The following is a 22,490-nucleotide window of genomic DNA, read 5'->3' as shown; positions in this document are numbered from 1 at the left end:
TCATGCCTGTCAAATTTGTTTCCCCCAGGAGGTGCCAGCTGCCTGGGGTTGGGGATGGCAGACAAATAAGTGACCCCACGTTGACTTTGAACTTCCTGTGGAGAGACACCCACCCACGTAGAAACTGCCCCATGTCTCCTTCGGAGAGTGATTTGAGGCAGAGCAGAGAGGACTGCATTCAGGGAGCAAAATTTCCTGAGGACTGGAACCCTTGGGGAGGGGAACATAGCAGGCTTGGAGGTGGGAAGCTGCTGCCCTGCTTGCTCTTGCTTTAGTCCCCTCACTGTCTCAATTTGCCCTGGATGAGACACACCCCCAGAGAGCCCAGGGAGGACCTAGAAGGCACACAATACGTAAGACAGACAGCAGGATGTTGAAAATCCACAGGAATGAAGTTAGCTCAGCCCGAGGAAGGAGACAGGTAGGAAGCATCCACCCACTGAGAGCTGGGAGTCAAGGTCAGCACGGCCCCGGCAGGATGGACCTGGGACTGTGCAGGGGCCTGGATCGCAGACTTCCATCCAGAAAGCAGGCAGAGGAGAAGAGGCCATTCCCGAGATTCCAGAGACAGGCTCCACTGGATGGTCCATCCCATACCCTGGCCGCCTTGACCCAGTGCTCCACCACCCAGGCTTGCTCCTGGGCCACCACACTCAGTCCTTGTGGTAGGGGTGATGATGCAGTTGGCCACACTGTTCAGCTGAGTGATAGTGGCATGGATGGTGGTGCCATGTGCTCATTGCCAGGGCTGTTTTTCTGGGACTGGGTGAATCCCAGACATTGAGAGGGAACCACTTTCTTCAACACCTCCCGGAGCAGAGGGAACATCACATGATCAGCGATACCTCATCTCTGCATCCCAGGTGGGGGTCACCAGAGTGGGAGTCCAGGAAGTAGAGGACATGGCTGAAGCCTGGGTTTTTCTCTGTGCTGAGGGCACCAGCACCACACCGATTGTGGGACTCAGTACCCACAGGACCCAGCATTGATGGGTAAAGGAGAGGGGAATTTCCACAAGCCCAACCTCACTAACTCCAGGCTCCGGAGGGCAGCTCCACTCTGCTCAACCCCAGGGGGCATCTTCCACCATCCTGATCACATTCTGGTCTGACTCCCCAGATGCATGCTCCCCAGTGGCAGCTACACTCAGGCTGTTTGTTTCTCTCCCTGTGTTTAAGTGCACATCAACTATGTGATAAGTGCTAGGGCAGCTGAACCTCTGGGCATATTTCTGGGTGACCCTTGGACCTGGTTGCACAGGGTGACCTCCCCCCCCCCCCGCAACCAATGGGCCAGGCCCCACCCGCTCTTCTTTCTGTTCTACCTATTTAATCTACACATACACTCTGTGCGGAACATCCTGTTATCCTCCACCTCTGAAGGTGGACAGAGAAGGCTTGGGTTTGAGAGAGTTGCCCCGGTCACATGGTTGATTAGCGGTGGAGCTGCGGTCTTGGATTCTGGTCCCAGAAGTCTGGATCCTGGAAAGGATGGGGTGGGACAGCTTATTTCAAAGGGAAGCCCTGCTCCAGCACCCCCATGAGAGCCCACCCACCAGCACATCCAGGAGAGTCAGCAGTTCTGCCGCCAGCCTTGTGGGGAGGCTGTGAGTTCAGACTGCTCCTTACTTGTCCCCTTCCTCCTGGTCATGTATCAGGGGCAGAGGGGCCCTGGGGCTGGAGCTGGCTCTGTCTCCAGTTTTGAGGCTGGAGATGGAATGCTGAGTGGACGGGCCCCGTTGCTCCGCCTCAGAGTGCGCCCCCACTGGGGCAGATGCTGCTTGTGCCACTACTGGAGCAGCTGGTGGCGGTGACGCTGGCTGCGGCGCCAGGGGTGCTGGTAAAAACAGAGAGGGGTTGTCTCCAGGCCCTAAGTTGACCCTTCCTCTGGCTCTCCAGCAAATTTTCAGGTGTGGGGTTGGCACAAGAGGAGGGTAAAGAGAAAGGTTCACCCACAGAACTGACTTTCCCTGTGTCTTCCCCCCAAAGAAAGCTCTGCTGCCTTCAAAAGGGACACACAGCCTCTGAACCCCAACTCAGACAGCTCCCCCTGCCTGCAGGCCTCCTACCCTCTGGCCCTGCCTCAGTGGGTGCTAGAAGGTTCACGATGACCCGGAAAAGGTGGGGCAGGTGCATCATGTTGGAGGGAACTGTATCTTGTAGCGTGTGGCTTGTGGAGTGTAGGCCAACTGTGCAGGGCTGCCAGGTGAGCTGCAGGTACTGATGCCGCTAGGGTCCCAAGGTACTGGAAAGGGCATGGGAGGTTTCTGCATGAACTAGAGTCAGAGGCCTGGCCTTTCATCCATGCTGAGCTCTCACACTCCCTTCTTTGGCTCTTGGACCCAGGTGGTGGCCTCAGCCCACTTCCACCCCTGTGACAGCCGTCCTTGTAGCGGGAGGGCTGGTCATGCAGTAGGCCTGACAGGGACCCGCTGTGAGTGTGGTCCTACCGACACCCTTCTCTCCAAGGCCATGGGCACAGCCTACCCCATCCTCCACGCACAGGAGCTTCAGGACTGGGCTGAAGGCACTTTTGTGAGTGGGTTGCTCCCCACTCCTCCTGCTCTGGCCCCCAGCTATGGAGGTCATGGAGGTGCATGTAGAGAGAGCAGGTGAGGGAGATGGGGCTGTTGGGGGGATGGGTCTCTCAGGGATCAGCTCAGTCCAACAGTCCTCTGAATCCCAGGGAGGCTGGGACCCCACCCACAGCGCTTTGTGACTCATTTTCTTCTTCAGGGGAATTAATAGATGTGTGAGCTCCAGGTTCTGTCCGTCTTTCCCCAGTACAGCCCCCGAACCTACTTTGTTCTGAGGAGACAGCAGCCCCTGTTGTGGATCCAAAGACCACCTACAGCTTTAGTTTGTCCTGTGATTCATCTGTGCGGGTGAATATGGGAGGTGCACCACGTCTAGAAGAGGCTGTGAGGGCATCATGGTTAAAGTGCTGTGGCATGTTCTTTTGCAAATGCAGAAAGGCCACAGGCCGGGGAAGGATGAGGCTGAGAGTATTTTCACTGGGGAGAGAGAAGGATGAATGTGAAGACACACAGCACGCCCAGTAGCCCTTTCTGCAGAGCCAGCGGCCAGGTGAGCATGTACCATGACTTCCTCCCATAACCCTGTGGGGTCCATGCCTATACAACCCTGTCTTTGAGAAGAGCAAAGTGAAGCTCAGAGAGGTGTGGGAACTTCCAAAGGTAAACAGATTAAGGTGGGATTGTCACCACCATGCTGTGCTGGGACAGGCACTCACCTGTCACACTGCTCATGCAGGACCTGCTGGGAGCAGGGAAGGCCTGATGGGAGCACAGGAACACTGTGATGGAGGTGGCGTTTCTACCTGGGAGAGCTGGTACTGGGGACTCTGTGATTCTTTTTTGTGCTTGCTTTGAGCGTCAGCATGAAACTGTCCCATCTGGGAACAGGGCTGTCCCCTTTCCACACAGATGCACAAGGAGAAACATGTTCACACGGGTATCACCATAAGCCACCAGAAGGATCAGGATCTGGAGCTCAGACCAGATAATCCCAGCACCACAGCAACTGGTACAAGAAGAGGACCTGATTGCCCGCCTGAAAAATTTCTAGCTTTAAAAGTATGTTTAATTAGGGGGAGTGATAAATAATTGCTCCCTTCAAAATATTCTGTTATCTGAAGAACAATAGCACCTCTGCATTATAAGAACAACATTTCAGTTAGCCATCAATAACCATCAATACAGGTATGAGAAAACAGGGTGTTAGGAATTACAAAAGGGTCTCAAGATGATGCAGGTCAGGACTGAGAACTGTCCAAAGCATGGGCTGCATGACATTCCTTCTAAGCTACCTGAGGCTTGGTCTGCTCCTGACATGGAACAGACGGTTCTGAGAAAGCCACGCTCCTCAGAGGACCCCAGGGAGTTGAGAGATTTGGGTTTGGATTCCAGACCAACCCTGATCATCTCTAAATATGGGATTTGAGACTCTTCTGCATCTGATCCAGGCGTGGTTCCAAGGAGTGAGGCATGATCCAGGCAAGAGAGCAGACACGGCTGGATCAGAGCATCACCAGTGACATTAACAAAGAGACCAGGGCACTGAGATTCCCAGTGATTTAGCGTCATGGCTGGGACGGGTCATGTGTTCTCCGGTGAGTTCTGAACATCCAGCACTGCTCCCAAGGATCTGCAGGGGGCGCGCGAAGCCAACAGGGCTTAGGTGGTGGGGCGCATGCGCATTCCGCGACAGCCGTGGTCGGCGTCCTCCCTGAGGGCGACGCTCCTTTTCCTCGGGGCGGAGCGGGCGGCGCCACGGCGGCTTCGGGACCGCGGGGCCCTCGTTCCTGCAGGAGGAGGACGCTCCTCGCTCGCTGTCTGAGGTGATGCCGGTTTCCCCGCATGCTAAGCCAGCTTCACACCGGGGTGTGTGTGGACCTGGCCGAGCTGGGTTCCCAGTCCAGGAGGGAGGGGACGGGCGCGCCGGCGGACCCGCTTCGGCCGTTGTCCTCAGCTGCTGGGACGGGGTGAGGGTTCGCGCCCCTCGTTCTCACTGCCTGGGCCCCCCTTCCCCGTGTGGTCGGAGGTAAACACCACAGGTCACTGGCGGGGACTCGGGAGTAACGTGAAGGGGGCTGAGAAGTTACTGACACGGGGAAAGAGGTGTATGAAAACACATTATGTTGACTTTTCTATTTTAAGTGTGTCAAAGTCAGAGTTTATTATGCTTTTAATTTCCTGCCTTTAAAGGAATACAACTACTTATTTTGTACTTAAAATATTTTATATTTAAAATGTGCTTCTTAGCTTATCTCATTTTCAAGGCAAAATACTGCCACGATCGACATTTTCTCATAATGAGAAGGAAAAGCCAGGCTGGACTAACAAGATAACCCTTAAATCTAAGTGTAATAAGTGTCAGTTTACTGATCTAAGTACTGCTGGGCTAACTCATAAGTCTGAAGTTTAGTAAGTGTTGGTTTACTGGGCTAACAAGTTAACGCATAAGTCCTAGCCCAACAAGTGCCAGTAACTGGGTTCTGGCCAGCAGAAGTCCCACTGAGACGGAATGAATTACTCAAGACTCTGTGGAAAAAGTCAAGAGAGGGAGAGGGAGTCGGGAGCCAACTCCACGAGCCTCTCAAATGCCCCCACATTTATTGTGTACAATCAAAGGAAAAATCACTAACAGTTGTGTGATGGAATGCAGGAATTTAAGGAAAGACAGGGTGGGATTGAGATTGTAGAAATCACAGTGAGTACAAAGGCTTTGTTTATCTTCGGGGAAGTCATGGGAAGAGGGGAACAAGATATATCCCTATAGATATGTTAGAAAAGACCACCAGCCCAGCCAGCTCCTTGTTTTGGGCAAAGAAGACTATCTAACAGCAGAGACACCCAGGGTTTATAGGTGAGGGCCTGGGTGGTTGCTTTGCAATGAGCAGAGTTCTATCTAAAACCTCAACTATGCAAGCAAGGCATTGTCTCTGCTTTTTATGGCCAGGAGACTGGCGTGCGGATGCACAGGTGCCTGGTTGCAAGGCAGTCAACTAAGCACATTTGCTCTTCTTTAAGGAGACGAATGGCTGGGGTCTGTTACAATTTGTTAACCCAATCATGGGCTCCCAAAAGTAGCATGATCTGTTCCTAATAGATAAATTCCAGTGTACTGATTCCCTGCTTTTGCTGTTCACACCTTACTGGCTATAGCCCCATGCTTGCAATTAACTCTACAAAACCTAATGCACAAGGTTTGGAGGTGCTCAGAGCTTCAGAGCAGAAGCCCCTCTGAGCCCGCCAGTGTAATAAATCTGAGTATTCCAACCCTCCGAGTGGTGCTTGTCTCTTGTGATGCTGACTTTGTCCACACGTCTGGTAATGGACATCTGAGGTGTGTAGTTATTAGAGAATCTGCACCTGCTAGCCCCAAGATCTGCGTGAATCCTCTTCAGTCATGTGCAGGGCTGGGCATCTGAATTCTCTGTGATTGAAGTGAGTAATAGACATTGACAATTAATTCACTGATTTCTATACAGAACACTTTAAACATGACCTCAGTTTAAAAATCAATACTCCTAAGCACTTAGTAAAATGTTTCACATGAGAGGTGTTCTGTTCCATGTAGAGGTATCATTTGCCATTAGTCACAGTTCATAAGTCCTAAGTAACAGACATCCGCCTTGTGATGAGTCTAGTTTTATCTAAAAGTCTTAGAGAGAAGAGGTGAGTTATGACTTCTCAAATTCAAATTTTATTATCGGCAGTTCTCTTGATTTTGCCTTTGACCCAGTGGTTTTTGAGATTGTGTTAGTTAGTTTCCTCGTATTTGTGGAGTTTTTTAATTTTGTGCTGTAATTGATTTCTAGTTTCATTTCATGGTGCAACAAAAGATTCTTGGTATGATGTCAATCTTCTTCAATTTGTGACATAACATGTGATGTATCCTGGAGAATGTTTTGTTTTCACTTGAAAAGAGTGTGAATTATTCTGCAACTGGATGAAAAGTTCTGTGTATGTCTGTTAGGTCCATTTGTCTAAAGTGTTGTTTAGGTCCAGTGGTTGTTTATTGATTTCTGTCTCAATGTGCTATCCGCTGTTGATAATCAGATAGAGAGATGCTAACTATTGTACTGCATTAAATTTCTCCTTTCAGGTCTGTCAATGTTTGCGTCACATATTTAGACGATCTGCTATTAGATGTGTATAAGTAGTTGCAATTGTTATAACTTCCTAGTGAACTGACATGTTTATAATTACATAACACATTTTTTTTGTCGCATTTTTGGCTAAACGTCACATTTGTCTGGGACAAGTATAATAGCCACTCCTGCTTTGTTTCGGTCACCATTTTCATGGAATATCTTTTACCTTCACTTTACTTTCAGCCTATGTGTGTCCTTAAATCTAAGATGAATTCTTGCAGACAGCATATAGGTGGATCTTGGCTTTTTAATCCGTTCAGCCACTATGTATCTTTTTATTAGGGAGTTTAGCCCATTTACAGCTAAAATAATGTTTGATCAAGAATGACTTACTGCTGTCATTTTTGAACTTTCTGTTTGTCTTGCAGTTTTTCTCTCTTTTTCTTTTTTCTTTCTTTTTTCTTTTGTGGACAGGTGTAGTATTCTTAGTGGGCAGTGTTTCTTTACCTTGCAATATTTTGGCTTATGTTATCCCAGTCTTTTCTGGCCTCCAAAACACCGGCGGTGACAGTCCCCGTGGCGCTGAGCCGCGGGCGCGTCCTGCTCTCGGCACAGATTGGACTCGCAGGCCGATGAGGGGGTGACTGTCTCCGCGCTCCCAGGATCTCGTGTGTTGGGGGAAGCCGTGTGGCCTGGCCTGGTCGAACAGCATCCGCCTGTGCCCCTCCAGCCGCGGGGACCGACCCGAGCCGATCGGACGCGGCCTGCGCCATGCCGCCGCGGGGGAAAGGGACAGGGTGTCCCGCGCCCGGGCCGCCGGCGGCTAGGTGGTCCGGCCCTCGTCTGCGTCCCTTGGACGACTGCTCCTGAGGCGAGGAGCGGCCCGGGCCCAGTGCGGTGAGGCCGGGGATTGGCGCGCTGGGGTTCCCGGTCGGTCGTCGGAGGCGCCTCCTTGGATGAAATGTTTTCTGAGTCCCGATGGATCCGGAGACGTGGCTGGGCCGGCCCCTGTTGGCGCGGGAGGCCAGGGAGGGCGCCCCCCGGCCCGTAAGCCTGCCCGCGTGGGTTCCGGTGGCATTTGAGGGACCGAGACTTCATCCGGACTCGGGGACCGGCACGGGGGCGTCCTGCGAGGGATGTGGGGGAGGCAGGCTTTCCCCGGCCCGGGGCCCGGGGCCCGGTGCTCGGGAGCGGCCCCTCGTGGGGGGGCCCTCTCGTCGGAGGCGCCTCTGTGGCATCTCCCCAAGTCCCCGGCCACGCGGGCGAGAAACGGGCAGGGCGTCCCCGGCCCGATCCCGATCCCGTCTCCCTCTCGTCCCTTCCCATTCCCACTGCTCCTCCTCCTCCTCCTCCTCCTCCTCCTCCTCTTCCTCTTCCTCCTCCTCCTCCTCAACCCCTCCCCTCGCCCCTCCCCCTAAACCCTCCCTCGCCCCTCCCCCTAAACCCCTCCCCTCGCCCCTCCCCCTACCACCCCCCCCCCGACGGTCGATCAGATGGCCCCCGAGAGCTTCGGGTCTGCCATTAATGGGGGTAGGGTTGGGGGCAGGTGGCCGGACCGAGATCCGGGCCCCCCCCCTGCAAATCGTGGACCCGACCCGTTTCCGGGCGCTGTCATTTTTTCTGTCGTGTCGGGCATTTTGTGCCAGCAGATAGGTGGTGACACGGTCTTCCTCGGTGTCTGTCACCGATTGTTGGGTCTCCGGACGCGTGTGGGGTTCTGGGCTTTTTCTCTGCGTGAGGCCTGGCCTGGCAGCATCCGATTCTGCTTCTGACACTCGAGCCGCCCGCCCGGGCCTGCGCGCCGGCTCTCGTGTGTGCGTCCGGCTGACGTGGCCCGTGGTGCGGCCTCCGGACTCCGGTGGCCCGAGGGCGGTGGGGTGAGGTGGCGACGTGGGTCTTTTATACCCTGTGTGCTCCCCGTCGCAGGCACCCGGTGGTGGCTGGCACGAGCCCACCCTCATACGCTCCGTGCCGCGTGTCAGGCATTCTCCGCCTGGGGTCGTTGGCCGCTCTCCTTGGAGAGGACCGAGGAGTGGGTGGCGCCTGGTGAGGCTGAAGCAGGCCCCCTCTGGTGGTTGTCCTCGCCGCGCCCTCCCCTGTGGGGCTTCCCTGCCCCATGGCTCGCTCGCTCGCTCACCTGACTGATGCGGTGGTGTCATGCTCTCCCGGGCCGGGCCTAAGCCGCGCCAGACGAGGGGCGGGACGTTCATGGTAAACGTGGCCTTTCTTCTCGCTCTGCCTGCGGGCCCCTCGCCTCTCCTCCGCCGCCCGTGGGTGGCGGGGCAAGGAAGGGGTGCGGACTCCGGCCCGACCTCGGTCTCCCGTGCCTTGTGGTGTTGGCGGGGCCGGGGTCTTGTGACGCGGCAGACACTCTCGCCTCCTGGCCTGCTCGGCGTCTTGTCTCGCGAGGGGCCCTCCCCCGCAGTGGGGGAGGGCTGCCCCGCCGCCACGCCACGTTATCCCCTGGTCGGGGTGTGAGCGTGTGTCTCGCCTTGGCCCTCTGTGGTGCCCCTGGAGCGCTCCAGGTTGTCCCTCAGGTGCCCGAGGCCGAGCGGTGGCATCGCTCCCGGTCCCCAGCGAGTCCTCTCGGGTAACCCCTGTGGTGGTCGTGTGTCCCGAGCGACTCTTGAGGAGCGCGGAGGGGTCGAGATGGTAAGCGAGGCGTGGCCGCTCCCCACCCGCGGTGGGGCCCGGGCCGCCTCCTGATCGTCGCCCTCACGCCGTACCGTGGGGGACTGATGTGGCCGGGCGCACGCCGGGTGGGTCCCCCTCTGCGGGGTTCGCGCCCGGGCGTGGGAGCGAACGTGCTGGGGCCGGGTGATGGGCCGTTGTGGGCGCGCGTGTGTCTCGTCCCCACGCGGTCTTGGGTGCGCCTCCTCGCGAGGCGGCACGGGCTTTCCCCGGTCCCGACCGCGAACGCTCGCTTTTCGGCCCACCGCTTACCCCTCCCGCAGACCCCTCCCGCCCAGCCGAGCGCTGGCGTCCACCTTGGCGGACTGCCGTAGGCCTGAAGGGGGCACGCTGGGTAGGGGGCGATGTGCCCTCGGTGAGAGGAAGCCTTCTCTAGCGATCCGAGAGGGGAGCCTTGGGGTACCGGACAACCCCCAGCCGCCGCTCCTCCATCCAGAGCGTGCAGTCACCACGGGGGTGACTGCCACAGCGTGTGGGCAGGGCCCCGTCGCTTTGGCGTGTGGGTTGCGCGGGCCCCGCGGTGGGGCCGTGTGCTGCTCTCTGCCTGCTGTGGCGCGCGCCTCCCCCCTCCGAGTCGGGGGAGGGTTCTGCCGGGACGGGCCCGGCGTCTGGCGCGGGGCCGTGTGTGCGCGCGGCCTTTGCCTCACCGGCGCGTGCCGTGGGGGAGGGGGAAGGCGGTCCACCCCGACTCTGTGCCCCCCCCGTCTCCCCGCCGCGAGGAGCCACCCCACCTGTTCTGGTCCCGAGGCGCAGCCACCGGTGGCGATGCGTGGGCTACGGGTCGGGCCGCCTCGCTCGGGAGCGTTTCCCCGGGCCGCGAGGCCTGGGGGCGAGCCAGACGAAGCTGGATGATGTGGCGTGGTGGACGGACAGACGAGACAGACGGACGAGTGAGCGAGCGGAAGGGGCTATCCTCTCGAGTTGGGGGTTAGCCTGCTGCGCGCGAGTCCCGGCGGCGGGGCCGGGGTGTGGGACGAACCGCCGAGGGTTGGCGGAGGCCGGCCGGCGTCCTGGGCGTCGTGGGGCCGCCCCCACGTGTGGGGGCGGTGGGATCCTGCGGTTGTTTCCCCGGCGGCCCGGTCGTGTCTCGGGATTTCCTCTTCCCTGGGCTGGTGCCCGCCCACACCCCCCACCCCTGCTGCGTCCGTCGCTCTTGCGCGCGAGCGGCCCCTCCCCGTCGTCGGCGGCCCTCCCCTGCCCGGACCGATGGCCACCCGCGCCGAGCCTTCCCCCGCCGACCCCGCGCCCTGGACCAGAACGTGGCCTCACCGCGTGTGGGTGCTGTCCCTCCACTGGAGGTGGCCCCGGGTGAAGCGTCGTCGGACCCGCCGGGGTAGGCGGGGTGCTTCAGCACGGCACGGCACGAACGTTTGGGTGTGCGTCGGGGCAGGGCAGCGCCGGCCCGTGCGGCGGGAGAGCCTTGCGGTGGGCCGTTCTGAGGCTCTGCGGTGTCGGGCGAGGGCGAGGGTGGCCCTGAGCCCCCGTGAGGGTGCCGTGGGGTGCCGAGGAGAGAGCCAGTCGGCGCCTTGGGTGCCGCGGGGCCGCCCCCGTGCCGGAGGGCCTGTGGCGCTGAGACCCCGTGTCGCACCCCGGCGGCCGACTCGCGTCTGCGTTGCTGGCGCGGGCCCCTGGCGGTGGCTCCACGGCCCTCCTCTCCTGCTTGCCGGCTTCCAGGCCGCTGCTTCCTCGCTCGTCCTGTCCTCTCTCCGTCCGTCCGTCCGTCCTCTTCCCCCGTCCGCCCGTCCCTTGGGGCCGCGCCACGGCGCGTTACGCTTCCCTCCGCGCCGCGGCCTTGCGCTGTCTGCGTCCCCGGGCCCGTGGCGGTCGGCCCCCTCGCCGCGGTGGCGGCTCGGGGGGCCTTCGGGGCCGGCTCCGTCCTCCGCCACCTCCCCTCGCGCCGCGCCCCGCGCCCCCGCTGGCGTCTCGCGCACCCCGCGTCCGGCACGGACGGTCCCGTTTCCGCCCCGCCGCGCCGCGCGCTCCCCCACCCCTGGGCGTGCGCGCGCGTGTGCGCGCGCGCGGTCTCGCCTACCTCGCCTACCTGGTTGATCCTGCCAGTAAGTAGCATATGCTTGTCTCGAAGACGAAGCCGTGCATGCCTAAGTACGCACGGGCCGGTACAGTGAAACTGCGAATGGCTCAGTCAATCAGTTATGGTTCCTTCGGTCGCTCGCTCCTCTCCTACTTGGCTAACTGTGGTAATTCTAGAGCTAATACATGCCGACGGGCGCTGACCCCCTTCGCGGGGGGGATGCGTGCATTTATCAGATCAAAACCAACCCGGTCAGCCTCCCCCCGGCCCCGGACGGGGGTGGGGGGCGGGCGCCGGCGGCTTTGGTGACTCTAGAGAACCTCGGGCCGATCGATCGATCGATCGCACGCCCCCCGTGGCGGCGGCGACGACCCATTGGAACGTCTGCCCTATCAACTTTGGATGGTAGTCGCCGTGCCTACCATGGTGACCACGGGTGACGGGGAATCAGGGTTCGATTCCGGAGAGGGAGCCTGAGAAACGGCTACCACATCCAAGGAAGGCAGCAGGCGCGCCAATTACCCACTCCCGACCCGGGGAGGTAGTGACGGCAAACCCTACAGGACTCTTTCGAGGCCCTGTAATTGGAATGAGTCCACTGGAACTCCTTTGGCGAGCATCCGTTGGAGGGCAAGTCTGGTGCCAGCAGCCGCGGTAATTCCAGCTCCAAGAGCGTATACGAAAGTTGCTGCGGCTGGAAAGCTCGGAGTTGGCTCTTGGGAGCGAGCGGGCGGGCGGGCGGGCGTTCCGCCGCGAGGCGAGCCGCCGGCCGTCCCCGCCCCTCGCCTCCCGGCGCCCCCTCGATGCTCTTAGGCGAGTGTCCCGCGGGGCCCGTAGCGTTTACTTGGAAACAATGAGCGTGTTCAAAGCAGGCCCGAGCCGCCTGGATACCGCAGCTAGGAAGAATGGAATAGGACCGCGGTTCTATTCTGTTGGTTTCCGGAACTGAGGCCGTGATTAAGAGGGACGGCCGGGGGCATTCGTATCGCGCCGCTAGAGGTGAAATTCTTGGACCGGCGCAAGACGGACCAGAGCGAAAGCATTTGCCAAGAATGTTTCCGTTAATCAAGAACGAAAGTCCGGAGGTTCGAAGACGGTCGGATACCGTCGTGGTTCCGACCATAAACGATGCCGGCTGGCGAGGCGGCGGCGTTAGTCCCATGACCCGCCGGGCAGCTTCCGGGAAACCAAAGCCTTTGGGTTGCGGGGGGAGTATGGTTGCAAAGCTGACACTTGAAGGAATTGACGGAAGGGCACCGGCAGGAGTGGAGCCTGCGGCTTAATTGAACTCAACACGGGAACCCTCGCCCGGCCCGGACACGGACAGGATTGACAGACTGCTGGCTCTTTCTCGGGTCCGTGGGTGGCGGTGCATGGCCCTTCTTAGTCGGTGGAGCGATTTGTCCGGTTAATTCCGACAACGAGCGAGACTCTGGCATGCTAACTCGTTACGCGACCCCCGAGCGGTCGGCGTCCCCCAACTTCTCAGAGGGACAAGTGGCGTTCAGCCAGGCGAGCTTGAGCAACAACAGGTCTGTGATGCCCTTAGGTGTCCGGGGCTGCACGCGCGCTACACTGACTGGCTCAGCGTGCGCCTACCCTACGCCGGCAGGCGCGGGTAGCCCGTTGAACCCCATTCGTGATGGGGATCGGGGATTGCAACTCTTCCCCAGGAACGAGGAATTCCCAGGAAGTGCGGGTCATAAGCTTGCGTTGATGAAGTCCCTGCCCTTGGGAGGCCCTCGGATCGGCCCCGCCGGGGTGGGCCCACGGCCCTGGCGGAGCGCCGAGAAGACGGTCGAACTTGACTATCGGGAGGAAGTCAAAGTCGTAACAAGGTTTCCGTTAGGTGAGCCTGCGGAAGGATCATTAACGCGCGTGCGCAGCAGAGCGGCGCGAAGCGAAGCGAGGGCGCCTGGCCAGCGCCTTCGCCCGCCCCGCCCGCTCGCTCGCTCGCTCGCTCGCTCGCTTTTCCCACCCGTGCGGCGCGGGACGGTCGGACGGACGGACGGGAGAGGGAGGAGAGGGCGGCCGGAGGTGTGCCGCGGGCGGGCCTGCCCCGCCTGCCCGGGCGGGCGGGTGGCCTGGCCGGTCCGGACCGGGCCGGGCCGGCGGTCGTCCCGGAGGGGAGGGGAGAGGGAAACAGTGGCGGGTTGGCGTGCAAGGGACGGCTTGTGGGGCGGCTCTCGTTCGCCTCCCTTCCCCGCCCGTCTCCCCCCGCCCGCCCCCTCCTCCTCCTGCGCACCGCGTGCCCCCCCACCCGTGGTCTCGGCCGGACGGCCTCCTGTCCCGAGGCGACGCCGCGTCTGCCCGCGGCGCCTCCGGCGACCGTGTCTCTCTCTCTCTCTCCCCGCCCGGCCTCCCCGCCACTTGCCGAGAGGAGGGTCCGAGGGCTCTGTGGGCTGTGCCAGTCCCCCTCCGCACGCCGCGCCCTCGTCTTTCCGGCGCCGGCCGCTCCTCGCGGCCGCGGCCGCCTCCGGCTGCTCGCCGCCCTGGGCCGGTCCCCACGGGTCGTCGTCGGCCCTCTGCTCCTCCGATCCCGCCGCCCCGCCTTGCCACGTGCCTCTCGGCTTCCCCCCCACCCGAGCGAGCTTCGGGCCTCTTTTCCCCGGCCGGGCCTGCCGGCCGGCTCACGCCTCTCGCCTCTCGCTTCCCGCCCCACACGCCCAAGGCGCCCCGCCCGTTGTGCTCCGCGTCGCATCGTGGGCCCCCCTCGTCCCCCGTGGCGAGAAGGGGAACCCCGGAACGCGGGTGCGGGTTGGTGGCCCTGCAGGGCCTTGGGGTTTGGGGGTGGAGGTGGGAAGGAGGGCGGGCGGGTCTGTCTGGACGCGGGGGGAACGGGGTAATACGGTTGCCGCCGGCACGCGTTGGCGGTGTGGGACCCGGTGGTGGGGCGGGGGCCGGCCGGTGCCCGGTGTGGCCCCGTGTCGTTGGCCGGAGTGTGGCGGTCGGCGTCGGGGCGGTGGCCGACGGTTGGGGCCGGGGGGTCCTGCCGTCCACGACTCGCCCGCCTCGCCCTCTCCAGGTACCTAGCGCGTCCCGGCGCGGAGGTTTAAAGACCCTTAGGGGGGAGTCGCCCGTCCGCCTTGGGGTCGGGGCGGTCGGGCCCGTGGGGACTCGGGGGGTCCGTCCCTCGTCGTCCCCCAGACTCCGCCTCCCCGGGGCCGGGGCACCGCGCCACGTGGCTCGCCGCCGCCGCGGGCGTCGGGTGGGGCCTCGCCCGGCGGCCCGGCGGACGGTCGGTGGCCGCGTGTTTGGCGCGCCCCCAACGCGTCCCTGCGGGAGGCGGGAACCCCCGGGCGCCTGTGGGGTGTCCGAGCCGGCACGCGCCGTGTCGGTGCCGGCTGCGCCCCGTTGTGAAACCTCGCCGGCCCGAGGCGACCCACCGGCGCACGGGCCTCTGTGGGTGGTCGCGGCCCCTAGGCAGGCCGCCTTCCCCTTCTTTTTCCGGGTCGACGTGCGGTCGACCAGAAGCAGAGGCTCCACACGGCTCCAGCGGGCCCTGAGGGGGATCCCTGAGTGTCCCATGTGGTTCGTGTCCCAGTCGCTCCCGCGGCCACGTTGGATCCCATTGTGTCCTGCGGGCTACGCGGCCCCCTCCGCCCTTGTGGATCTCCGAGTGGATCCCCCTACCGAGGACGACCAGCCGTCGCAGCCCTGTCGTCTCCACCTGTGCATCGCCGAGCGTATCCCCCCCCCCCTGAGGTCGACCAGCCGTCGCGGGCCTCTCGGTTCCCCGCGGCTCATGGGGATTCCCTAGTGTCCCCTGGGGTTCGCGGACCACTCGCTCCCCTCGGGCCTTGGGATTGTGCTCCGTGTGCCTATGCGGCTTACCTGTCCTCCTGTGGCCCCAAGGATCTCTAGTCGACCGGGCGTCCTTGGGTTATTGAAGGGTCTGGTTTGCTTCACGTCATGTAGGGATTTTTATTTGGCATGCTTGGCTTAAGTCTGTCTGTCTGTAGGGATGTGTGGTGTGTGTAATGCATGCGTGTACGTCTCTATGGACTTTATATATATAGTACAGTAGTCCATGAGGTCCTTTACGAACACACAAACAGAAAGTAAGTCATTTCACTCCTGCTCTTAAAACAACCCTACAAATCTATCAACTTATTCTAAGTTAAATTCCATACAGTGGCCTCAAGTTCCTCTATGAGTAAACCCTCTATTACCTACAAGTTCTTATCTCCTAAGACTCCCCCATCCTTCACTCTCTTCCAGCCTTGCTTTCTATTTCTCAAAAGCAGCAGCCCTGCCCCAGCATCAAAATACTTGAACTGTCTTCCCTTGAGACACTCTTCCCCAGATATTTGCCAGGCTCACACTCTCGTCTCTCGTAAGTCCCAATCAAATGTCATTTTCTGACATTTCTGCCCATTCTTATCACTCTCTTTTAAAGTCCATATCCTCTTCTGACCAACCATCCCCATCTTTATTATTCTGCTCAGACCCGGCTCTGTTTTCCCCAAGACTTACAGTCATCTTCTAACTCTAGTTTATTAAGTTGTATATTTTTCCCCACTAGAATGCATTAACCACGGACCAAAAAGATTTCTTTGCTTTTTGTTGACTGCTGAATCCCAAAGTAGAAAACTGTTCCTAACATCCAATTGGCACTTAATTAATATTTCTTAAGTTAATTAATGGGTAATTACTTTTATCATTTGAGGCAGGTTTTCCCCGAAGTATCATCTACTTCTATCCGAGCTCCAACTGCTCAGGACAAACCTTCCTTCAAGTGGACGCCCCGGGTCATGTCTGAGGTCACAACTCAGATCACAGAGAAGCCAAACCACTTAGTTGCCCCTGAGGCCAGCTGCTTACCTTGGTCAGGAAGGACACTCCGGGAAGCGATACGCTCTACCCCCTCCTCTGATGCCTTGGCCTGTTCTGTTGGACCCAACAGATGTATTTCCTCAGCAGCCCTTGGGGACCCCTCCCACAGAATAGCCCAGAACCAGACACCTCAGTCTCCAGAGACACAATTAAAGTTCATTTGGATTATGGGAGTAATCTAGTCATTAGGATATGATGAAATGAGGAGCATTTCTTTAGAAGTGGACTCGCAACATGGACGTAAGTCACAGTGTAATCGTATATGTGGTCACATGTATCTGATAATAGGAACCCCAAATTGTGCCAATTAGGCTTTTCCAGGAATTATCTGGGGAGCTATAAGGTTTTCCCTTCATATGCGCCTCTGTCTGTCCAGGCCATGCTGCCCTGTCTTGCTTTTCAGGAAACCCCCTATCAATCCTTGGTGCTACAGCCTCCGTTGTAACCCTCCAAAATCCTCATGTCAAAGCCCTACCCTCCAGTGGCCTGGGAGGTGGCTGCATCTGGGGACAGAGCCGTCACAAAGGTAACTGGCTTAAAATGAGGTGGTTAGGAGGAGCCCTAGTCCCATCTCAGTGGTGTCTTTACAAAAACAAAGATCGGAAACTTGGACACACGGAGAAATACCAGGGATGCTTGTGTACAGAAAACAGACCCCGTGAGGATGAAGCCAGAAGCTGACCGTGTGTGTGCAGCGGGGAGAGGCGTCAAAACAGATCGGCCCTGACGGCCCCTCATCCTGGCCTTTTAGCCACCAGAACCGTGAGGAGTACAGTTCCTCTGTTTACGACACCAGCCTGCGGCGTTTTGTTACAGCAGCCTTAGCAAAATGATGTACCGCTTATCAGCACCAGGGCTTGTTTATTTTGGTAAACTCCATGTTCTGTAAGTATAAAGACTACTTGAATTAGGAAATGTGATCCATCAAAATAAAGCATCCTTTCATTTTTCATTAAGTCATACATAAACCGAACAAAGAAATCCGAACATTCATATGACCTTGTGTCAATGATTGGTTTAGCTCAGAGTTTCACTCTGAATTCTCTCTTCGATGTAAAGCTTTTTGAAGTCTGTCTCTCTGCTCATCTATCTCTATCTATATGTCCATTTCTGTCTGCTTCATGCAGCAGTTCTTTTGTCCTTGGTTCTTTTAATTCTTGGTGAAAATATTCTTTTATTGGAATCCTTCAGTGACTCTAAATAAAGATGTTTGTTCTTTCCTACATACATTGTCAAGGAAATCTTTGTATCATAGCAAGCAAAAGTGTGAAGATAAGAAAAGAAATATAAATGTATTTTGCAGGGCGTTTTACAGTAGGTAGTTCACTTATGACCTCATAAGTACCTCTCCCTCCTAACAAATAACTATGTGCCTCTGGAGCCAGAATCCCTGGGCTTGCTTCTTGTCTCCTCACCCATGAGTTGCTTGACTAGAAGCAAGCCATTTCATCCACCTAAACATGACAGTGAGTCCATAACTCGAATCAGTATTCCATATAAGAGATTGAAATATTATATACTTACAAGCAGCTTACAAACTGTCAAGTAATATTAAAAACTGGAAAAAAAAAAACACTTTCAACTTACACTTACAACTTACACTTACAACTTCCCCAGAATCCCAGTAGTACTACAGACTGTTCCCATCTAGCATGCATAGCAGTTTTCCAGCAGTTGCTTATTTTATTTATTTCTGAGACCACAGGCTCTTATCAATGACATAAAGACTATCCTAAAAAAATAATAATAATAATAACAACAGCAGCAGCAGCAGCAACAACAACAACAACAACAACAACAACAATAATAATAATAATAATAATAATAATAATAATAATAATAATAATACATCCTTTGTTTACCAAAGCCTTTGTTTGAGAAACTCGGCTCTATCTATCGTTTTCCTCAGGGCATCTTTAACATCTTTATTCTTAAGCTGCAGATCAAGGGATTCAACATGGGAATCACCACCATGTAGAACACCAACACCACTTTATCCCTTTCCAGGGCATAGCTAGTACTTGGCCGGGAGTGAATGAAGAGAATGGAACCATAGTACAAGGTGACAGCTGTCAAGTGAGAGCCACAGGTGGAGAAGGCCTTGAGGTGGCCTTGGGTGGGGCGGATCTTCAGGATGGCAGCAATGATGAAGAGATAGCAGGCCAGGATAAGCACAGAGGGAGTGATGACATTGGAGGCAAGCATAAAATAGAGCACCACCTGGTCACTCTCCTCCACATCACTAGCCAACTTGACAAGTGGAGGCAAATCACAGAAAAAATCATCAATGAGGTTGTCCCCACTGAAGCTCAGGGCAAATGTTTCACTGGTGATGATGGCTGAGTTCAGAAAGCCACAAAAGTATGAAGCTACAATGAGACTGGCACATAACCATGGGGACATCACCTGGGAATAAAGCGAGGGGTTGGAGATGGCCACAAAGTGGTCATAAGCCATGGCGACCAACAGATGACACTCACTGTAGGTGAGACCAGCTGAGAAGAAGAACTGAGCTGCACAGCCAGCAAAGGAGATGCTTTTGTCATCAGAAATGCAGGTTATCAGGATTTTGGGGGCATAGACGAAAGCATACCAGAGATCCAGGAATGAAAGTTTCCAATGAATAAATACATGGGCATATGGAGCTCAGAATCCGCACAGATCAGAGAAATCAGGATGATATTCCCTAAGAGACTGAAGATGTAAATGATGAGGAAAATGCCAAAGAGAGCTCTCTGTAACCAGAGATCTGTCGTGAACCCTAAAAGCATGAACTCCTTCACTGTGGTGAAGTTTCTCTCGTCCGCTGATTTTGGGTCTCTTTGGTTCCTTCCTGTGAAAAGATTAGTCAACAAATCATGATTTAAGATACAGCGATGTCAGCTCCCCATCATCTGTCATTGTAGATCACTGAAGAACTCAACTGATGTGCAGACACATTGTTCATTATAGGACATGTTTATACTGAGCTGGGTGTCATTTTTGTCAGATAACTGAGGATTATTCTATGCTGTCTTGAAAGATATAGTCATTATGCACAGAACATAGTATGTGTCAAACATGTATTTTTAATCTAATTGTCCTCCTTTTGAGAGATGGTGACTTGTTCATCTTCTCTTCTGTTTGCACTTAGGGTGATTAGGGACCATGTGGAAGATAGGAAAAAGGGACTTTGTTTTCTCTTCACATCCTTGAATCTTTTGTCTTTACTAGAGAATTACATGGAGAAACATACTTTTATTATTCTAACCATATTCTGGAATATCCTTCGAAGTGCATTTACTATAATTTTCTTGAAGACAACACTTATATTTTATTCAATATTTTCTCCACAAAGTCAAGAAGACAGCTATACATAAAGTCAAAAAAAATGTGTAACTTGAGAATAGAGTTTCTTATATTATAGGAATTTGAGACCATAGTCACCAGTATGACACTCAAATGTATGCTGAAAGGAAGCAAAAATATTAATCCATGGGTAATTGTGTTCAAAATGTGGTTGAATTGCTGATAGAATCAGAGGTTTAAAATAAAATAAAATAAAATAAAATAAAATAAACTGGCCAAACTGAATGATTTAGGGGAATATGGTAGGCTGTATATGATCCATAAAGATATTCAAGTTCTTTTTTTAAATTGAAGTACAGTTGATTTACAAAGTTATATTAATTTAAGATGTACAACATAGTGATTCAGTATTTTTACAGTTTGTACTCTATCTAAAGTTATGACAAGACATTTGCTATAATTCTCTGTGCTGTATAATATATCCTTGTTGATAATCTATTTTATACGTAGTAATTTGTATCTCAGTCTCATAACCCTAATTTGCCCCTCCTCCTTCCTTTTCCCTGTTGGTAACCACCAGCTTGTTTCCTGTACCTGTGAGTCTATTTCTGTTTTGCATATATATTCACTTGTATTATTTTTTAAATTCCACATATAAGTGATCTCATACAGTATTTGAATGTCTCTGTCTGAGTTAGTTCACTAAGCATAATATTCTCTAGGTCCATCTACATTGCCACAAATGGCAGAATTTCATTCTTTTTTATGGTTGAGTAGTAGTCCATTGTGTGTGTGTGTGTGTGTGTGTGTGTGTGTGTGTGTGTGAGCATGCGCACACGTGAGCATGTGTATACATCTTTATCGATTCATCTGTTGATGGGCACTTAGGGTGTTTCCACACCATGGCTAAACAATGCTGCTGTGAACACTGGGGTGCATGTATTTTTTCAAGTCCATATTTTCCTAATTCCTGGAACCTAGGGCTGTTACTTAATGGAGAGAGTTATTAAGTTAAAAAATAAGAGTTTTCAGAAAAGAATATTATCAGGGTGAGCCCTGAATACAACTGTAAATGTCCCTGTAAGCAGGAGGGAGAGGGAGTTCTGACTTCAGACGCCAGAGAAGGAAGCAGTATGACCACAGACGCAGAGATTTGGTGACTCAACCATGAGGAATGCCAGCCCCCACAGAAAGCTTGAGAGGGAAGAGAAGGGTTCTCCTGTAGAGCCTCTGGGTAGAGTGTGATCCTGCCAACACCTTGGTTTTAGCCCCTGATACTGAGTTCTGACTTCCAGAACTGTGAGGGAATACATTTTTGTTGCTTTAAGCCACCAAGTTTATGGCAGTTTGTTAATACAGGATGTATGGAATTCAACCTCTAACCATCTTCTTTCCTTCAAAATTAGAAGCAGGAGACTGGACTGCTGCCTGCAATGGAGGAAGGAAGCACCATCTCTGCTTGTCTATGTCACAACCCACAGGGACCGTCCAGCCACCCAGCACAATCCAAAAAGGAGTAAATTACAATTGTCAGGGTTTTGAATATAACATTTCTGCTATTAGATCCAAGGCTTTCAAAATCTCTTATGCTTGGGGAGAAAGAAAATATTCTTTTTAAGTGATAGACTTAAAAGTAAGCTAGAAAAATAAAGGATTGCTCTCTTGGAACTTATCTGTTTGATGGATGGATGGAATCTACAACTTTTAGCTTTAAAATAAATGCCAATGCTACATTTATTATCAAAGTAGAAATGATTCGTAATAAGCAAAAGAAGACTGGAATAAGTAACGTTTCAAAACCTTAGACTTTCAAGGCTGTCAGGGGCTAAGATCTTTTTTCATGCAGCACATTCTTAGAGGCAGCTTAAGATCAGGAGTCAATAGACCCGGGTTCTCATCTGAGTCAGCTGCTGTCAATTTTAAATAAAATTATAACCTCTAAAACTTTATTTCCTCACCTACCTTGCTTAGTTCAGTGAGACTTACATGAGATCACCAATGTGATTTTGCACTTTGAAAACTGGAAGTTAAAACTACATGTTGCATTCTGTATAACTTCATGATTTCTTCATCTCTGTAACCTATCATTCAGTTCTATATACTTTACAACTGTATTCTTTAATGCATGGCTTTTGTGCAAGCTGGGAAAACGCTGAGCTCACTTGCAGAACTGCAATTGGGAATGTAAACTGCAAAATATATTTCTTCCCTAATCTCTCTCATTTTCCTCTACAGGTATTAAAACATGAAATAGACATACATGTGAATGTCTACATATATGGCATCTCTATCAATGCTTTTACAAATAAAAATGGGTTGAAGATATCTTAATGCTAGACACAGGGCACGATAAATGGCACAAATTTTAAAAATGGAAAAAGAGAAACAAGCTCCAGACATAGCGTGGAGGCAAGGATAAAACTTACTTACACACCATCAGGTCCTGCCCACTGCTCTGGGCAAGCCACGAATCTGACCCAAAACTTTCGAGCAGCCCATATACACAGTTAGTAGCATCCAAAAGACAAGCAAATCAACCAAAAGGTTGCTGTTCTTGCTACCAACTTCAAAATCATTTCTCCCAAAGATCCTTGTACAGAGAATGATTACAGTGTAATGAATAAGCTAATATATTGAATAGTAGTCTTATATATGTAGACACCAAAAACCAGAGTTTTCTTGAGATACCTTGACTTGTCATTCATTCACAGATTTAAAGCTGGCTGCATGCCTTGTTAGATTCAAGAGACACTCAGAGATCTCCCCACAGAATATCTCTCCTCTTCATCTCTGAAACATCTCCCTTCATCAGGAGAACTTTGTAAGATGGAGATGCTTCTAGGAGTGCTCATCCAAAAGGAGCTGATGTCTTAGTGATCTCTCAATTCTCTCCAGGCTTGAAGCACTTGCCGTCTGTGTCATTCTGTTCAATACTTTAATCAGATACTTCTTGAGTTATATATGAAGTATAATAGTACAGTATGACCCCAAGGACATAGCTATATATAAAATCTATCCATATCTA

The 22,490-nt window shown here is 54.3% G+C and overlaps 1 long non-coding RNA gene and 1 pseudogene across 1 annotated transcript; one reads left to right on the top strand and one right to left on the bottom strand.

Annotated features, from left to right (window-relative positions):
- Positions 1-8,556: 8,556 nt before the first annotated feature.
- Positions 8,557-21,133, top strand: LOC140695482 (uncharacterized). The gene is made up of 2 exons (XR_012071163.1): positions 8,557-10,199; positions 20,872-21,133. It is a non-coding gene; the product is annotated as an uncharacterized lncRNA (long non-coding RNA).
- On the bottom strand, positions 18,036-20,851 carry LOC102541968 (olfactory receptor 9G19-like; annotated as a pseudogene).
- Positions 21,134-22,490: the final 1,357 nt, after the last annotated feature.

Source organism: Vicugna pacos, unplaced genomic scaffold, assembly GCF_048564905.1.
Source record: "Vicugna pacos unplaced genomic scaffold, VicPac4 scaffold_240, whole genome shotgun sequence".
Taxonomy (NCBI): Eukaryota; Metazoa; Chordata; class Mammalia; order Artiodactyla; family Camelidae; genus Vicugna; species Vicugna pacos.
This window is presented reverse-complemented; position numbering and strand designations above follow the sequence as displayed.